The sequence below is a fragment of the Spermophilus citellus genome (assembly GCF_964194105.1).
Source record: "Spermophilus citellus genome assembly, chromosome: 1".
Classification (NCBI taxonomy): Eukaryota; Metazoa; Chordata; class Mammalia; order Rodentia; family Sciuridae; genus Spermophilus; species Spermophilus citellus.
In genome coordinates, this window is record NC_138182.1 from 288,537,411 (window position 1) to 288,555,435 (window position 18,025).

At 46.9% G+C, this 18,025-nt stretch overlaps 1 pseudogene across 1 annotated transcript in view; it reads left to right on the forward strand.

Annotated features, from left to right (window-relative positions):
- Positions 1-1,017: 1,017 nt before the first annotated feature.
- Positions 1,018-18,025, forward strand: part of LOC308657944 (lysine-specific demethylase 2B-like) — a 60,553-nt pseudogene continuing 43,545 nt past the window's right edge. The window contains exons 1-2 of the transcript XR_014024382.1: positions 1,018-1,060; positions 1,144-1,192. The product of XR_014024382.1 is annotated as a lysine-specific demethylase 2B-like (transcript). The remainder of the gene's footprint in view (positions 1,061-1,143; positions 1,193-18,025) is intronic.

Here is an 18,025-nt window from a genome sequence, read left to right on the forward strand (position 1 = left end):
CAAACTCAGTGCAGTCCTCGAGGCCGGGCACCATCGGGGGACAGCATGATGGGTCAGAAGCACTGCTTTCCTTGTGAACAGGTTCTCCTAACCTGCCCTCTCTGAACCCAGAGCCAGACCCAGTGTGCATGGAAGATCTGCTTCCTGCCACTAGGCCCCACCTCCTGAAGGCTCCACCACCTCCCAGTAGTGTCCCTGCTGGGGACCAGTCTTAAGCACTTGGCCTTGGGGGGCATTTGAGATGCTGCTCACAGCTGTAAAGAGCTTCCCTTCATAGCTGGCTCCACTCAGCTTGGTCCGTCAAATTGGGAGGACACTCAGCTGCTGTTCCCTCAGATTTCCTTTGCCCTGCTGTGGGAACTCTAACTACAGCTCACTAGTCACTATCCTCCAATTCACTGATGTTCTGCTCTTTTTTTGTTTTGGTGGGGGAGGGGGGGCAGGGGCAGTTCTTTTAGCGTGTTTCCTTTTGGACAGGGACAAGTTAATTTAGGTGTCAACTTGACTGGATTAAGGACTTTCCAGAGGGTTGGTAAAGCATCCCTTCTAGCTGTGTCTGAGGGTGCTTCCAGAGTAGACTGGTGTGCAAGTCAGGGCTGGGTGGGGATGAGCGGCCCTCCGTGGATGGGCACCATCAGGCAGCTGGGCCCCAGCAAAGCATGAAGGCCAAGGGAAGGGGGATCTGCCCTCTCTGGAGCAGGGCAGCCTCTCCTCCTGTCCCTGGACTCAGAGCTTCAGGCGCTCTGGCCTCTGAGCTAGCACTGAGCCTCCAGAGTCTCCAGGTGCAGGTGAATTTAAGCTCATTCCCTACGTCTTTATCTCAGGTAGAGGTGGAAAGTATTTTTTTTGATTAATAAAACATTTTTTAAAAATTTGAAAAATTTTGCAGTAATGTCAGCCCTTCATAATCACCGTTTCCAAATCCAGTGATTTAACCAACCAAGGATGGAAAATACTTGGACACTGCTTCTCTACTGAGCACATGCTGACTCCTCGGGGTCATCTTCTTTGTCAGGCATGAGTGATCTGGAGATGATCGAGCACATGGCAGGACTGTCTGGTGGGGTAAGCACGCCTCAGTGCCCAGGAAAGCTTGTTTTCCCTGGGAAGTGAGACCAGAAGGACTCTAAAGAACATGATCAGGAAGGAAGCGGAGAGGGGAGCTGGCCACATGTCTGTCTCAAACCTTCAGGTGAGGATCAAAGCAGAGCAGCCTTAGTTGTAAAGCAGAAGAGTGTGCTCTGAAGAGGAGCTCTACCATGCAGTGAGCATGCACCCTGTCCCACTCAGCCTGTTCCCTGAGGGGCACAAGAGCTCGGTGAGGACAGAGACAGTATCCTTCCTGGGCCCTCTGTGACCCCTGGGAGGGCTTTGGTACTGGGCTCCTGTGGCTGGACAAGTTTGTAGCAGGGTGCTATGCTGCAGATGTGGTTTGGGGGTCTCTGGCAGCAGGTGAAATTTTATACCTGAGCTCACAGATGTCTCCTCCAGGCTGGTCCCTCTGGCACAGAAACCAAACCCTCAAGGTCTATGGAGGGCCTTCTCCACCTGGGCCTAGGGCTCCAACCTGGCTGGCTGGCCATCCTGTTCAGACCTGCAAGGTAAGGCTCTTGACAAGTGTCTGCAGCACCAAGAATCAAAGTCTCCAGGAAGGCCTGGTCAACCCCACTGGCCTCTTACCAACTGATGGACTGAGACAGACAGGCCACTAGGTCAGCTCTCTGTTCAACCGGGCCAACAGCAGCACTCAAATGCCTTCCAAAGCCCTGGGCTGTTTCTTTGCACCCTGTGTGTGCTCCAGCCCTCATCCTGTGTGCCAGTTCTGCTGTAGCCAAAGAATAGTGCATTAATACAGCCGGGGCCCTTGGACTGGTAGTCAAAGGGATGTACCTTTGACCTCTCCCTGAGTCCAATAATAGTGCATTAATACAGCCGGGGTTGGTCTGGGCCCTCACCCCTGGTGAGGCACACAAGGCCTGCTACTCCCCACCCCACTGCCCCATGTCTTCTAGGAGGGTAGCTGCAAGAGGCTGCCCAGCTCCCCTAGTTCTCTTTCAAACAACCATAGCACCTACTCAGGAGAAAATTCCACATTCACAAGTGAAGTGGAAGTAACTGAGCTCTGGAGCCACGCAGCATGCTTCTCAGAACAGCTTCTTCTTACATAACAGCTGGGCACCTAGATCCCGGCTCAACTACATGGCAAATGGAAGTTAGGCCTTGCCCCAAGGACACGGATGAAGGGAGGAGGGTCCCCTGCTCCTGCCTGCCCTGAGGATGTGACCTGGGTGCCCCTCCTCTGGCATCCTCAGGCCCCGAAGACTCTCCAGCTGCTGCAGAGCTCATTCAAGGTGAGAACCAGCCTGGAAAGATAAAATGGATCCATTCTCCACTTGGTTGCACAGCCCAGAGAAAAGGCAGCTCTTAGGGCTGGGCTGACCAGGTGGTCACATGAGCTCTCAGGACCTGGGAGAACATGCTGTTGGTGACATCCCTGTCAGACTTGGTGGGACAGCTGACTGGACTGGCTCCTGGGAGCTGAAGTGTGAATGCAGCTTCCAGGAAGCATCAGGCAGGACGAATGCTGCTTGTGGCCAGTGCACTTCCAAAGTGCATCCTACTTGATGACAAACTTGTTTCCCTCGAGGGTCCCCAGAAACTGCCAGCTGTCCTGGGGCAAACCTATCAAAAGGAACAGGGGTGAGCCAGTGCAGAGGGGGCTCTCCCTGGAGCAGAGTGCCACAGTCCTGGCTGTATAGTCCCTCGCTGGCCAGGTTCAGGTGCTGCCTGGCATAAGTACTCACTGCAAGTCTTCACCTGTGCCAGGGTGTGCTGCCCTCCAGCCTGAGGGACACAAGCAGCGTGCCTCCCAGGACATGCGTCATCACTGTCTCCTGCTGGCTGAGTAGCTCAGGGATTTCCTGCAGGGGTGGGAGGAATGCACCTTTGACCTCTCCCTGAGTCCCACAGGAGCACTGCAAAGTGGGGCAGCAGACCGGTCCTGGAGTCTTGGTACCCGCTGTACCCCCACCCCCACCCAGGTCAGTGGGAAGGTGGCAGGTCCAGACCCTTCGTGCCAGAGCAGGTGAATCTCAGACGTCTCTGTGGTCTGGAGGACCAAGAATGGAACACAGGGTCTTGGCCATTGGAAAGAGAAAGTGGATCCCAAGCAGGGGGAGCCGAGAAGCTGAAGCCCAGGGCTGGTAAACTGTGCCTGGGTCGCTGACCCTACACCAAGCTTGCTAAACCCTGAGTAGGAAAGGGTGAAAGAGTGAAAAAGACCCCACTGCAGGTCAGAATCCACGACCCCACAGCAGAACGTTCTCCACTTCCAAAGTGCATCCCACTTGATGTATGAAGAGTTAGGAAAAGTGGCCTGCAGTCCAGGGAAAGGACCCGGATGTTGTCATCACTAGATGAGGGTGTCAAAGAGTCTGTCCTGCCTGCACTCGGCCAAGGCAGGGAGCACGTCCTATGACAGCACAGGACATCTCAGGAGACGTGGGGGTGCACTCCAGAACCACGGGAAATCTGGCAGCTGCAAAATAGAGTATCTTTAAAAAGCTGTTGTATGGGCTTAATATGTGGACACAATTGAAGAAATAAAACAGCCATCTGATCTGAAGGGTACTGAGGAAAAATGTGAAGAGAATGAGGGCTCCTGGGGACCAGGGACAATGTCAGTCTTGAAGGGAGGAGAGGACAAGGCAGATAGAGCATCTCCAAAAGCTGGCTCAGAGACTCCTGCACTTGGTGATTGATGTGAATTTGCACATTCAACAAGTCCACCCAAACCCAGTCAGGGGAAATGTGAAGATGACCATGTCTACTCACATTAAGTCAATTTGGCAAAAAGAAGAGAGAATCTGGGCGTCACAGAGGAGAACAGCCCTTGAACAAGGATCTGAGTCACTGTGGACCTCGTGCCAGGTGCAGTGGAGGCCAGAGCACCCGTGCTGGGGAAGCCCCAGCCGCTCCCCAGCTAGAGCAGCATACTCCGCAAGAGGGTCCTACGACACCAGGGTGAGCAAAGGTGCTGGCAGGTGCAGGAGAAAGAGGCGGAGGGGAGAGGGGACAGCACACAAATGAGGGCAGCAGTGTCTTGAGGGCAAGCTTGGCAGGGCTCCTGAAGAAGCAGGTTGCAGTGCTGCCCTGTGGCCATCTCTCCAGGGCACCCTGCTGGCCGCTTCTCTCTCCAGTTCAGTCATGTCTAGGCCAAGTGTCTGCCACCATGCCTGAATTGTTACATCCTGGTCAGACCTGAACGCAGACTCTTTATCCACCAACGTCAAAATGCTATAGATTGTGGGGGAAGATGTGTTCTGAAATAAATAAAATAAACATTGTTGAGTAACCTTTTAAGTTTTGCCTTTGCTGAGTTGATGGAGCTGTCCATTATTGATCAGTGCTATTTTATCATCCATTCCCCCCATAGGTAGAGACTTTGCTCTGAAGGTAAATTATTTGTTTTATGAGTTTTTCATGTCATCAGGTTCATTGAGGCATAATTTACACAACATAAAATTCACACCTTCAAATACGTGGCTCTGTGGGTCACGACAAAAGCAGCTGTGTGATCACCACCCCACCCAGGTCCTCCCCCCCAGTGCCATGGCCAAGTGTTACTCAGACTCTGGCTTCCAACCACAGTCCTGGCTTCCAACCCTCGGCTTTGCGCACTGGGAGCTTCCAGTGTCCTCAGGTGCAGGCCTCACGCCTTCCGACTGCACTGGAGTTCCACAGTTTGCACCCACCAGAGGGCCTTGGCTCCGGTTCCCCATAGCCGCGGAGTCATGGTGACCACCAGCCTATGTTCAAGTCCTCTGCTAGAGGGTGAGTCCTCCTCGATTGAGCCCTGAGTGAAAGCCCCCTCCTCCTCTGGCCCCAAGATGAGGTGACCTGACCCAGCGCCTCTAGCACTGATGCAGGGGGTGTGTCCTCTCAGGCTCTGAGACTCACTCAGGTCCTTCCCACTCTGGACCCTGGGCCTACCTCAAATCGTCACTAGATTCGGACCTGGGGAGGTCCCTCAGAAGAAGAGGAGAACCTCACCTCAGCCCTGGCAGGCTCTGGTCATCAACCTCAGAAAAGAATTCCAGGGCCAGATAGAAAGAGGTACAACAGCAATTTCTCCAGGAAGCCAGGAGCACTTGCTTAAAGAGACAGAGTCCAGGCTATCTCAGGAGTAAGTGTGACTTGATCTCAGGCTCTGATTGTTTTTTGAAAGTATGTGAAGCACCTCAAATTTAGGATGTTTCTCTGAAGCTAGCTTCATTCATTTCTTAGATTTTTCTGTTTAGTGAGACAGCTGTATATAAATATGGAGACAAGCATGATTTGTGGGATGTAATTCCCAGACAATGGAAGCTATTTCCAGTGTCACTCTGAATTTATACTGTGGGACTAACTCTTCAATTGCTCTAGGTAAAATTTAGGGCGAGTCCCGTGATTTTTCTTATCACTTTCAGTTAATAAAAGATTCTTTGAAAAAGCCATTAGCACCTTTGGCCCATAGAGTCAACAGACTTCAACTTCAACTCAGGGCTAAAACTTCTTCCTCTCGCCCTGCTCAGGCCTGCTGCAGACCAAAGGCGGGAGAAGGGGGCACATCGGAGGGGCAGGAGGGTAGAGAAGACATGCAGGCCACAGGCAGGTTCTGACTTGACCCACGCTGTCACCAGCAGCCCTGAGTTGACTGCCCGACAGCTGCCAAAGCTCTCTCTTGCTCTCCTGGGGCCCTGCGGTGGATTCCCTGGAGACTCCTTTTCCACCAGGTGCTAGGGAGTGCTAGTAGGTAGCTTCTCTTTTTGTATGTGTGTAGGGGAAGGAATGATTTTTATTTTAACACTTAGAATAGATTAGGAGACAGTGAGATGGCCCTGATAGGGAAGTATTATAGTTTTCCTTTAGATAATAAGTCTTAGGAAGATTTAAAGTGATTTCTTCCCACTTTTTTTAAAAAAAGGTTGATTCTAGTAGTGAAGGGTTCTGATCTCTTTTTCTTCTTTCCACATTTTTTAAGTTGGTGTGTCGTAGTTGTACATGATGATGGAACTTGTTGTTACGTATTCATACTCCACTCAGTAGAACAATACCATTGGCCAGCATCACTCCCCAGCACTTACCTCTCCCCTACCCCACCCGGCCTCTTTCCTATGCTGATCTCCCCTTGGTTTTTATGAGATCCTTGCCCCACCTTGTCTTTCCCCTTTTTCTCTCTAGCTTCACGGTCTTATTTTAAGGGGAGCTTTGTAAATAGTGACTGTGAGAGGTATGCAGGGTGGTGCCAGCCTGGTGTGACTCTCTTTATTTATTTATTTACTTTTTATTGTTTGTTCAAAACATTATAAAGCTCTTGATATATCATATTCCATACATTAGATTCAAGTGAGTTATGAACTCCCATTTTTACCCCAAATACAGATTGCAGAATCACATCGGTTACACATCCACATTTTTACATAATGCCATAGTAGTAACTGTTGTATTCTGCTACCTTTCCTAACCTCTACTATCCCCCCTCCACTCCCCTCCCATCTTCTCTCTCTACCCCATCTACTGTAATTCATTTATCTACTTGTTTATTTTCCCATTCCCCTCACAACCTCTTATATGTAATTTTGTATAGCAATGAGGGTCTCCCTCCATTTACATGCAGTTCCCCCTTTCTCTCCCTTTCCCTCCCACCTCATGTCTCTGTTTAATGTTAATCTTTTCTTCCTGCTCTTCCTCCCTGCTCTGTTCTTAGTTGCTCTCATTATATCAAAGAAGACATTTGGTATTTGTTTTTTAGGGATTGGCTAGCTTCACTAAGCATATTCTGCTCTAGTGCCATCCATTTCTGCAAAATCCACGATTTTGTCATTTTTAGTGCTGCGTAATATTCCATGGTGTATAAATGCCACATTTTTTTTTATCCATTCATCTACTGAAGGGCATCTAGGTTGGTTCCACAGTCTAGCTATTGTGAATTGTGCTGCTATGAACATCGATGTGGCAGTATCCCTGTAGTACGCTCTTTTAAGGTCCTCATGGAATAGTCTGAGAAGGGCAATAGCTGGGTCAAATGGTGGTTCCATTCCCATCTTTCCCAGGAATCTCCATACTGCTTTCCAAATTGGCCGCACCAATTTGCAGTCCCACCAGCAATGTACAAGTGTACCCTTTTCTCCACATCCTCTCCAGCACTTGTTGTTGTTTGACTTCATAATGGCTGCCAATCTTACTGGAGTGAGATGGTGTCTTAGGGTGGTTTTGATTTGCATTTCTCTGACTGCTAGAGATGGTGAGCATTTTTTCATGTACTTGTTGATTGATTGTATGTCCTCCTCTGAGAAGTGTCTGTTCAGGTCCTTGGCCCAGTTGTTCATTGGGTTATTTGTTATCTTATTGTCTAATTTTTTGAGTTCTTTGTATACTGTGGATATTAGGGCTCTATCTGAAGTGTGAGGAGTAAAAATTTGTTCCCATGATGTAGGCTCCCTATATACCTCTCTTATTGTTTCTCTTGCTGAGAAAAAACTTTTTAGTTTAAGTAAGTCCCATTTGTTGATTCTTGCTATTAACTCTTGGACTATGGGTGTCCTATTAAGGAATTTGGAGCCCGACCCCACAATATGTAGATCGGAGCCAACTTTTTCTTCGATCAGATGCAGAGTCTCTGATTTGATATCAAGCTCCTTGATCCATTTTGAGTTAACTTTTGTGCATGGCGAGAGAAAGGGATTCAGTTTCATTTTGTTGCATATGGATTTCCAGTTTTCCCAGCACCATTTGTTGAAGATGCTATCCTTCCTCCATTGCATGCTTTTAGCCCCTTTATCAAATATAAGATAGTTGTAACTTTGTGGATTAGTCTCTGTGTCCTCTATTTTATACCATTGGTCCACCCGCCTGTTTTGGTACCAGTACCATGCTGTTTTTGTCACTATTGCTCTGTAATATAGTTTGAAATCTGGTATCGTTATACCTCCCGATTCACACTTCCTGCTTAGAAATGCTTTTGCTATTCTGGGTCTTTTATTTTTCCATATGAATTTCATGATTGCTTTATCTATTTCTACAAGAAATGCCTTTGGGATTTTGATTGGCATTGCATTGAACCTATAGAGAACTTTTGGTAATATCGCCATTTTGATGATGTTAGTTCTGCCTATCCATGAACAGGGTATATTTTTCCATCTTCTAAGATCTTCTTCTACTTCTCTCTTTAGGGTTCTGTAGTTTTCACTGTATAAATCTTTCACCTCTTTTGTTAGGTTGATTCCCAAGTATTTTATTTTTTTTGAGGATATTGTGAATGGAGTGTTTTTCCTCATTTCCATTTCAGAAGTTTTGTCGCTGATATACAGAAATGCCTTTGATTTATGCGTGTTGATTTTATATCCTGCCACGTTGCTGAATTCATTTATTAGTTCTAGTAGTTTCTTTGTAGACCCTTTTGGGTCTTCTAGGTATAGAATCATGTCATCTGCAAATAGTGATAATTTAAGTTCTTCTTTTCCAATTTTTATGCCTTTAATTTTTTTCGTCTGTCTAATTGCTCTGGCCAGTGTTTCGAGAACTATATTGAATAGAAGTGGTGATAGAGGGCATCCCTGTCTTGTTCCAGATTTTAGAGGGAATGCCTTCAACTTTTGTCTATTCAGAATGATGCTAGCCTGAGGCTTAGCATAGATAGCTTTTATAATGTCAAGGTAAGTTCCTGTTATCCCTAGTTTTTCTAATGTTTCGAACATAAAGGGATGCTGTACTTTGTCAAATGCTTTTTCTGCATCTATCGAGATGATCATATGGTTCTTATCTTTAAGTCTATTGATGTGGTGAATAACATTTTTTGATTTCTGTATGTTGAACCATCCTTGCATCCCAGGGATGAATCCTACTTGATCATGGTGCACTATTTTTTTGATGTGTTTTTGTATTCGATTCGCCAGAATTTTATTGAGGATTTTTGCATCTAGGTTCATTAGAGATATTGGTCTGTAGTTTTCTTTCTTTGAGGTGTCTTTGTCTGGTTTCGGAATCAGGGTGATGTTGGCCTCATAGAATGAATTTGGAAGAGCTCCCTCTTTTTCTATTTCCTGAAATAACTTGAAAAGTATTGGTATTAATTCTTCTTTAAAGGTTTTGTAAAACTCCGCTGTATACCCATCCGGTCCTGGGCTTTTCTTGGTTGGTAGTCTTTTGATGGCTTCTTCAATTTCATCCATTGATATTGGTCTGTTCAGATTGTGTGTATCCTCCTGACTCAGTCTGGGCAAATCATATGACTTAAGAAATTTATTGATGTCTTCACTATCCTCTATTTTATTGGAATATAGGTTTTCAAAATAATTTCTAATTGTCTTCTGTAGCATCTGTTGTGATATTGCCTTTTTCATCCCGTATGTTAGTAATTTGAGTTCTCTCTCTTCTTCTCTTCATTAGCATGGCTAAAGGTCTGTCGATCGTATTTATTTTTTCGAAGAACAAACTTTTAGTTTTGTTAATTTTTTCAATAGTTTCTTTTGTTTCAATTTCATTGATTTTCGCTCTGATTTTAATTATTTCTTGCCTTCTGCTACATTTGCTGTTGTTTTGCTCTTCCTTTTCTAGGGCTTTGAGTTGGAGTGTGAGCTCATTTATTTGTTGGTTTTTTCTTTTTTTTAGGAATGACCACCAGGCGATGAATTTTCCTCTTAAAACTGCTTTCATTGTGTCCCATAGATTCCGATATGTTGTGTCTGTATTTTCATTTATCTCTAAGAATTTTTTGATTTCCTCCTTTATGAATTCTGTAACCCATTGATCATTCAGTAACATATTGTTCATTTTCCATGTGATGTAGGATTTTTCCTTCCTTCTTTTATCATTGATTTCCAGTTTCATTCCATTATGATCAGATAAAATGCATGGTATTATCTCCACCCCTTTATATTTACTGAGGGTTGCCCTATGGCATAATATATGGTCTATTTTTGAGAAGGATCCATGTGCTGCTGAGAAAAAAGTATAGCCATTTGATGATGGTTGATATATTCTATATAAGTCAGTTAAGTCTAGGTTATTGATTGTGGTATTGAGTTCTATAGTTTCTTTATTCAACTTTTGTTTGTCGGATCTGTCCAATGGTGAGAGAGGTGTGTTGAAGTCTCCCATAATTATTGTGTTGTGGTCTATTTGATTCTTGAATTTGAGGATAATTTGTTTTATGAATGTCGCAGTACCATTATTTGGTGCGTAAATATTGATAATTGTTATGTCTTGTTGGTGAATGGTTCCTTTTAACAGTATATAATGACCTTCTTTATCCCTTTTGATTAACTTAGTCTTGAAGTCGATTTTATTCGATATGAGGATGGCCACCCCTGCTTGCTTGTGAGGACCGTGTGCATGGTATATTTTTTCCCATCCTTTCACCTTCAGCCTGTGTATGTCTTTTCCAATCAGATGTGTCTCCTGGAGGCAGCATATTGTTGGATTTGTTTTTTTAATCCATGATACCAGTCTCTGTCACTTTATTGGAGAGTTTAAGCCATTAACATTCAGAGTTACTATTGATATATGGTTTGAACTTCCATCCATGTTTGATTGTTTATCCTTTTTTTAAAAAAATTTTAGTTTGTTTCTCCATGATTGTCCTCCTCCTCACCCTCTGTCTTTACTGAGGCACTTCCCACTGATGGTTTTGGTTATTGTTTTTCATTTCTTCTTCGTGTAGTGTTTTGCTCAAAATGCTTTGCAATGCTGGTTTTCTGGCTGCAAATTCTATTAACTTTTGTTTATCATGAAAGATTTTTATTTCGTTGTCATACCTGAAGCTTAATTTTGCTGGATACAGAATTCTTGGTTGGCATCCATTGTCTTTCAGTGTTTGAAATACATTGTTCCATGACCTTCTCGCTTTCAGCATCTGTGATAAAAAATCCGTTGTTAACCTTATTGGTTTACCCCTGAATGTAATCTGCATCCTTTCTCTTATAGCTTTTAATATTTTCTCTTTGTTCTGTATATTGGATATCTTCATAACAATGTGATTTGGCGTTGGTCTACTGTGATTTTGTGTGCTCGGTGTCCTGTATGCATCTTCAATTTGTATATCTGTTTTCTTCTTCATTTCTGGAAAGTTTTCTGTAATTATTTCATTCAGCAGGTTACTCATTCCCTTGGTTTGAATCTCTGTGCCTTCCTCTATCCCGATGACTCTTAAATTTGTTTTTTTTTATGTTATCCCATATCTCTTGGATGTTTTTCTCGTGATTTTTTACCAGCCTTTCTGAGTTGGCTAGACTCTTTTCAAGATGGTATATTTTGTCTTCATTATCTGACGTTCTGGTTTCTACTTGCTCCACTCTGTTAGTGATGCTCTCAATTGAGTTTTTAATGTGGTTTATCGTTTCCTTCATTTTTAGAATTATTGTTTGATTATTTTTTATAATCTCTATCTCCTGATAAAGATGCTTAACTTCTTCTTTTATCTGTTTATGAAATTCATTCTCAATGTGTTCTTTCGCTGCTTGAATTTGCTGTCTTGTATCCTCTTTAAGGTTCCATTCCATCTGTCTAAGGTGTTCCTTGAGTTCTTTATATGACCATTTTTCTGATGACTCTAGGTCTCCTGAATATTTAGGCTGTCCTGCATTGTTTGTACTCCTTTTCTTCCTTGTTTTTTGAAGCTGCTCATGTTACTTCTTGTTCTGTTTGACTGCTGAGTTACTGTTTACTCCTATAAATTAATTTGATGCTTGGGAGGAAAGGTATTTGAAGGGAAGGGAAGAAGTCACTAAAGAGAATGAGAGTAGGCAGGTAGAATTCAAGGAAAGGGGGGATAAGAAAAATGAAAAGACTAAAGAAGAAAAAAATAGGAACTAAAAAAGAAAAAATTTAAAAATAATAATAATAATAATTTTAAAAAATTTATATGAAAATTAGTAGAAAAAAATTAAAAAAAATTGTAAAAAAAATTAATAATACAACAAGAAAGAAAAATGAAAATGAAAGAAAAACCCAAATCAAAAAAAAGAAAAAGGAAAAAGAAAAAAAAGAAAAGAAAAGGAAAAAAAAAAAAACTAATAAATGCAGTCTTAGAGTTTGATTAACTTCTCTTCCAGTAGGTGGCGCTGTGCCCACCAGGCCAAGTTTCTCCTGTCAATATGCGGGAACCAATCACTGTGGAGCAGCTCCTCCTCCCAGACTGGGCGAGTCTCCAATCCTGAGTGCCTAGGGCCTCCTGTTGTGTCTAGTCACTTCCCACTTTTCCTCTAGCCAGGCCCCTCTCACGGGTGCCGCTCACCACAATACTGGCTACACGCCAGGTCTGCTGCTCCCGGGAGCCCTGTTTTCATGAACGACTGGGCACACTCTTCCAGTTTGCCATTCCCTCAGACCCTAAGTTTGTAGAGCTTGGGGCTGAGAACCCCCAGTGAATTTGCTTGCCCTCCGGTAGCCACGCCCCCGGAAGCTGGTGCAAGAGACCTCAGTTGTCAGCACTGGTGGGAGCGGTAGCCGGGATTTCCGCGCTGCGGGTCCCTCAACACTCCTGATTCCCCCGTGCAGGCGGGGCTGTTCGCAGAGCCAGGCGGGCGGGCCGTTCGCCACATGGGCGGAGCTGTTCGCAGAGCAGGGCAGGCGGGAGCTGTTCAAGGGTGGGGGTGGGGGGTCGGGTCATTTGCAGCACCAAACTGTGGGGGGGAGTGGTCGTTTGCAGCGCCGAACCGCCAGGGGCGGTTCACAGAGCCGGGCCGGCGGGGGCCCGGGCAGGCAGCGGCCGTTCGAACGTTGGCCGCAATGTGTGGGCAATGGCCTTTCGGCGGCGGCCGGTGGGACTGTGCCCCTGTGCCGCGTGGCCGAGATTCACTCGTCTGGGACAAACTGACACCTCCAATAAACTTACTAATTCCTGGCAGGTCTCCTTTCAGCGGAATTTTGCTAGAAGTTTCTCAGCAGGTAGCATGTAGGTGTATTAATGGGTCTCTCTGATCCCGTTACTGCGGAGGCATTAAAAGTGCTGCCTCCTCGCCGGCTGCCATGTTGGGTTCCCGTGACTCTCTTAATTATGGAGCACAGGGCAGGCCATGGTGGTGTGGTTCTTTTCAGGGTCTCTAGGTCCATATTATCTAGTCAAGACAAATTTTTTTTGTTTGTCTTATTTTTTGTTAACAATGTTATTTTCATAGACTAGACATAACAACTGGAGAGGCTGAGGCAGGAGGATTGCAAGTTTGAGACCAGCCTTGACAACTTAGTAGGACCATGACTCAAAATAAAACATAAAATGAAAGGGTTGGGGATAGAGTGCCACTGGGTTCAATTCCCACTACCAAAAAAGAAGAGGAGGAGAAGACTTATATTTAAGGATTTAACTATTGTAAATGACTAATGCTTTTTTAAAATTTCTTTTTCCGTTTTTCAAACTCCACTGTTTGCTGTATATTATTGTTGACATAGGAAATCAATGAACTTGTCAGTTGGCTGTGCACTTTGCTTCTCATTATCCCATTCACTCCTATCAAGACATGGCATGGTGGAATTTATTTTTGTTTGATTTCCAAAATCATGGCCTGGAATAATCAGAAGGATGAATCTCAGAGCTCCACCAGGACCAGCACCTTGATCATGGGGAGTCCTGCACTACTAAGAGTGGTCAGCAGGGGCTGCTCAGGATCACTTTCTCTGACTCCCCAGGCGCATCAGCCTTCTGTTTTATGGGTTTCTGTGTCTACAGTGACTTTCTTCTGGTCAGACCAACCTGGGGACATCTGGGGCCATATCGACCATGAAGACCAGAGTTTCCTCCTTGGCACCTACCCTTGGAGATGCCACTGCAGTTTGGGTTGACTGAAGTCTGTGTGATCAGAAGGTGAGGAAGAGTGAGGGAAAAGCCTCTGGTCCACAGCCCCAAGTCCTGGGGAGAAAGCCCTGCCATGTGCTTTACCTTCTCAGGTGCTGTTTAGTAGGGCTTCACTTTACAACAGGGTGCCTTGTTAGGCTCTGACGGCTCACCATCATCATGGCATGCCAAACTATTTTTTATGATTCTATTTTTTATATTTCTGGGGAAAATCCTTAATTGTGGAGGACTAAGGGAAAGGGGTAATGTGCATTTCATGGCTTGCTTTTATTTGTGTTTTAATGGTTTATTTTTCTTATAGTGATAAAGTATTTGAAAAATACTGAAAAGGTGATGTATATTAAACCTCAAAATTACTTTAAGTGTAAATAATTGTAATTCCGCCTGTTACAGGGAGAACTTTACAGGTGGGTTGTAGCTCAGCAGTGGAGTGGTGCCTAGCCTGTGTGAGGGCCTGTTCAACCCAGGCACTGCAAGATCAGTAAGTAGGTAACAAAAAAAGAAAAGGGAGGAGGACTTAAGATGTGTTACTCAAATGTAAAGGAGGCTCCTATTTTGAACCTGGTTTGTTTATACTAACTGTGAAATTTATTTGAAATGATTGGAGATGTCTGTTTATTGATGGGGCATTTGATATTTAGGAATTAGTTTTGATTATTTTCAATGTGATGAAAATAATACTGTGGCTGTATTAGAGTTCTTTCCACACTACATGACTTAAAAATTTTTATATAAGAAACTAGATGATGCTGGGTTTGCTAGGTGAGTCGGTTCACAGTGGGGTGGGTCATCTGGCAACCCCTGGGGGTCACTGTGGTGTTGGTTGTGTGGGAAGCCTGCAGCTCCTTGGGACCCAACAAGGAGGGGTGCATAGGGAGAATGCTGGACTGCACTACCCAGGATCCTTGGGGCCCCCAGAGCCTGTGTGGTCAGGGCTGCACAGGCAGAAAAACTGTACTACTCAGAATTCCTGGGGATTCCTTGGCAAATGTGTGGCTCACAGTTTCCAGAGGCCTTTCTGGGGAAGTCTGGAAAGTCAGCTGCTGGGCTGCACTGCCCAGAATTCTCAGGCTATCAGGAAAATCGCGTGGCCTGAAGCTTCAAGGAGCCTTTACAGTGAAGGTTGAGTGGCAGAATACCAGACTACACTGCTTGGAGCCTTCCTGTGTGGCTGTTAAGCATGTGGCATGCCACTCCCATTAGCCTCTGGGGTGAGGGTTGTAAGGTAGGATGGACTACACTACCTAGAATCCTCCAGGGATGTAGTTCCAAGAGGCCTCTGCAGTGAGGGCTGTGTGGGGAGATGGATAGACTGACCATCATAACTTGGAGACCTGAAGCTCCCAGAGACTTCTGCAGTGAGAAGGGCCTAAAATACAGAAAGCCAGGCTGTGCTGTCCAGAATCCCCGGGGATGCCTAGGAAAATGAGCAGCCTGTCATTTCCAGAGGTTTCTGTTGTGACGCTGCATTGGTAGAGCAGTGGACTACCCTACCTAGAACCCTCAAGGTCCCAGGGCAAGCATGTGGTCTGCAGCTCCCAGGATCCTCCGTGGTGAAGACTGTGGGGCAGAGAACCGAACTCCACGACTCAGAATCATTGGGGTGGGGGGGATACCCAGGCAAGTGTGCAGACTACAATTCCCAGAAGCTTCCATGGTGAGGGCTGTGCAGGCTGAAGGTGAGAGTACTTGACCTGCAACTCCTGGAAGGCCAGACTGTGATGTCCAGAAACGCTGTGGGCCTATAGCTCCCAGACAGCTTCCTGTGGAGGGCTGCCTGGGTGGAACTTTGGACTGCACTACCCAGGCTCCTCAGGGACACCCAGGCAGACAAGAGACGAGCAGCTGCCTGGAGCCATGACAGTGAGGTCCACTTAGGTAGGATGAACTAAACTGTCCAGAATAGTCAATGGTCTGAGCTCCCAGACGCTTCTGAGGGCAGGGCTGCCTAAGTAGAACTGACTACAATGCCTAGAGTTCTTCACAGTCAAGGAACACTGTGGTGTGGGCTGTACCAGCCTAATACAATGCACTGCTAAGAGGCCTGCAGCTCCCAGAGGCCTCTGCATTGAGGACTGCATTATACCCACTGGCCGTGTAGACCAGCATTGGCACTGGCGGTCCACCTCAGCTTTCAATGGAGAGCACTGGCTCTGCCACTGAGGGCCTTTTTTTTTTTTTTTTTTTGGTAACAAGAACTGAACCCAGGGTTGCTCAATCACTGAGCCACATCATCAGCAATTTTTTTAAAAAATTTTTTATTTTGAGACAGGATCTCACTAAGTTGCCTAGGGCCTCCCTGAATTTCTGAGGTTGGCTGAGGCTTAGTAGACATGTTTTTTTTTTCCCTCTTATCCTTCTCCCAAATTACGATGTGAATGACACCCCCGCCATCCCAGGTTAGGACATGCCTGGAATGTACCACTTTAAAAACACTTTATTCCCTCTGATGGGCAGAATTACAGCCTCTGGGATAAGAGTACCATGTGTTTCTTCTTTACTAGCAAAGTGGTAGTACTTCCCCCCCCCCCCGCTTTTTCTCAAAACTGTGTCCTTGTTATTGGATTGACATCCAGGACAAGGACTGAGCTTTTGATATCACTGGGGGTATCAGGGTGAGCATGCTGCTTGCAGACCCCATGGGCCTCTGGGCTGAGGGCTGCATGAGAGAATTCCAGAGTATGTTGCCAGGAAACCAGGGAAGCCTTCCTCTCCTGGAGGCCTCCTCAGTGAGGCTGGGGAGCACTGAAGTGCACTTCTGGCCTACTGCCCTGAGAGGCATCTGGGGTGAGGTCTGCCTGGGCAGAATGCCAGGCGTTGCTGCCAGAGTCCTCCAGCCTGTGGTGCGCAGTCCCGTGGTCCTGCCTGGTGAGGGCTGTGTGGGCAGGGTTCCAGATGGCACTGTCCTGAACCTCTGCATCTCCCAGAGGCCTCCATGGTGAGAGCTGGGAAGGCAGGATGGACTAAACCATCTAGAATACCCCTGGGTGGGGTGTGCAGCCTGCAGCTCCCAGAGGTGCTGGGGGATTTGCTTCTAAGCTGCAGGTTGTCGCCTTGACAGTAGTCTGGGATTTAACTTTTTCTTGAAATCCATGATCCTAAAATGGAGGGGTCCCTGGCTATGTCCCCCCATCTTAAAGACTACACTCCCAGACGCTCTGTGGTAGCCTGTTTCTGGCCTTCTACCCTTGGGCGAATGAGTGCCGTGTTTGGGCTCTGTCCACTGTCATGTCTGCACCTCTGCCCTCCTGGCCTGGGCTGCAGCAGTGCTAGGCCTGGTGGAGTGCAGGACGGGGTTCAGGAAGGCGGTCTCCTGGATTCCCTTTTCTCCTTTCTAGAGATTCCACTCTTCATGATGCCATAAACACAGCCAGACCTAGTTGCAGCAGTGGGAACAGATTGTACCCAGGTACAGGTGAGGGAGGAGGAGGGGCCCAGATCCATCCTGAAGCCAGGAGCTGCAGGGCCTCCCAGGAAGGACCCTCCCTCACTGGGCGTGGCCACCAGGGGCGGGGCCTGGCAGCTTCACCTCCCAGCCAATCCTGCCGCCTGTGGGCGGGGCTTCCTACTCAGGACCCTTGCCAGAGAGCCCTGGCTCTGGGGACTGCTGGGTCCGCCCAACAGGGACAGCCAGAACTTCCTCCTGAAGGCAGTCTGAGGGGGAAGCTCAGACTTGGGGAGCCTCTGGGTTGGGTCTATGGGACTCCGCAGCTCCCTTCTCCTCAGAGCAGCCTGAGGTGACGCCCAGGTTGGGGACCTCATGGGTTGTGCCTGTGGGATGCTGCAGGTCCCTTCTCCTCAGAGCAGCCTGAGGTGACGCCCAGGTTGGGGACCTCATGGGTTGTGTCTGTGGGATGCTGCAGGTCCCTTCTCCTCAGAGCAGCCTGAGGTGACGCCCAGGTTGGGTCCTCCTGGGTTGTGTCTGTGGGATGCTGCAGGTCCCTTCTCCTCAGAGCAGCCTGAGGTGACGCCCAGGTTGGGGACCTCGTGGGTTGTGTCTGTGAGAGATGCAGGTCCCTTCTCCTCAGAGCAGCCTGAGGGGGACACCAGGTTGGGGACCTCGTGGGTTGTGTCTGTGAGATGCTGCAGGTCCCTTCTCCTCAGAGCAGCCTGAGGTGACGCCCAGGTTGGGGACCTCATGGGTTGTGTCTGTGGGATGCTGCAGGTCCCTTCTCCTCAGAGCAGCCTGAGGTG